The sequence below is a fragment of the Myotis lucifugus genome, unplaced genomic scaffold, assembly GCF_000147115.1.
Source record: "Myotis lucifugus unplaced genomic scaffold, Myoluc2.0 scaffold_1, whole genome shotgun sequence".
Classification (NCBI taxonomy): domain Eukaryota; kingdom Metazoa; phylum Chordata; class Mammalia; order Chiroptera; family Vespertilionidae; genus Myotis; species Myotis lucifugus.
The window spans coordinates 26661298-26663176 of record NW_005871049.1 but is presented as its reverse complement, the minus strand read 5'-3'; positions in this window follow the sequence as shown (position 1 = coordinate 26663176).

Sequence of the window (1879 nt, the reverse complement as noted above, 5' to 3'; positions counted from 1 at the left end):
TGGTGATCACAGAATTGTATTCATCTGAATCAGTCCCCACATTTTACAAATGAGACAACTGAGGCTCAGAGAAATGAGATGATCTGCCCAAGTCAGCCAGTCAGTTAGGAGCAGAACTGGGAATAGAATCCAGGTCTTCTGACATCCAACCTGATATTCTCTCTACTTTATCACGCTGAACTGCATTTTCCTTCCTCGTACGTTTCTGTCCTTTTATGCAATTCACTCTATGCTAAAGTTCCAAGCAGAGGAATTGAGTTTTTCATTATAATTTTAATAAGGTGCCACAAAACATGAAATTCATATTTGAATCCATTTTCTTTCTTAGACCATAAAGAGTGCTGAAGAGTAAAGACAAAAATCTGACCACAAAAATTACCATCGTGTCTGGATTTCCCAATTTAGATGGTTATGTATGTGTTACTATAAATCCAGACATCTCTCTGACTGTGTCTTTTTAAGGTTTGCAATCCTATATACAGCTAATTATCGGCCCTGCCAACTCTTTGACTAATTTTATTTTCTTCTGGTTCAAATACCCCTGGCTTAAGCCCTAGAAATCTCTTTGGATTCCTTGAAGAATAGCAAAACATCTGTCAAGTCAAGAAGACAGAGAATGTAGTGTGTGTGTGTGTGTGTGTGTGTGTGTGTGTGTGTGTATCTTTTTCCCTTCACAAAAAACTCCCCAGAAAATTTGTTCTTTTTTCTCTACAAAAATCCCCAAAGTATTACCATTTTCTCAGTGTTGATTCTTCTGTGCTAAAATTGCTGGTTTCCTCCACATAAAAGGCTGGGCAGAGTTATCTTTGGCCATCACTGATATGGTTGGCACTCGCTGGGATTAAGTTAAAAAAATCCATTGCCTAAAAGATGACATTTAAGAAAAAGGTGTCCTAAACCAAATAGGAAACAACATGAAGTCGTATTTATTCCTTCTTAAAATTAGCTGGAATCCTTGTAAGCTGCACTTTAATCTCAAAGAACATACTTGTACTGTTATCTATGAAGCTAATTTTAACATGTACTAATATATGGCATTTTAGAGTTCTGAGAAAGTGCTTTTATCCGATTTGAATGTATTATACCGAGTGAAATACCATTGTTTGGATAGCATGCCAGGTTCCTCGTTATCAATAAGAATTTTGCACTGAAATGGCAGTACCCCATCTTCTGCTGCTGGCACCCTCCCTCTTCTCACTGTCAGCTCTGAAAACCACTTTTCCTTTTGCCCAAATCCCCTGCTGGGTCTAATCTTCTTACCAAGGCACAACTCTGTTTCTTTATTTATGACCATCCCCCTTTTCTAGGCTGTTTAGAGAACTTTATATTATCCTTTCTAATAAAGAGGGAATATGCTAATTGACCCTCACACCGTCACAAAGATGGCAGCTCCCACAGCCAATACGGAGGGAATATGCTAATTGACTGCCCCACCCTCAAAGATGGCGGCACCCACAACCAATAAGGAAAGAATATGCTAATTGCCTGCTACGCCCTCAAAGATGGTGGTGCCCACAGCCACAAGATGGCTGGCAGGGGAGGGCAGTGGTGGGCGATCAGGCCAGCAGGGGAGGGCAGTTGGGGGGAAACAAGGCCTGTAGGGGAGGGCAGTTGTGGGGGACCAGGCCTGCAGGGGAGGGCAGTTAGGGGCGAATGGGCCTGCAGGGGAGGGCAGTGGGGGTGATTGGGCCAGCAGGGGAAGGCAGTTGGGGGCAATCGGGCTGGCAGGGGAGCAGTTAGGCATCGATCAGGCTGGCAGGGGAGTGGTTAGGGGGTGATCAGGCTGGCCGGCAGAAGCAATTAGGGGCAATAAGGCAGGCAGGCAGGTGAGTGGTTGGGAGCCAACAGTCCCGGATTGTGAGAGGATGTCCGACTGCTG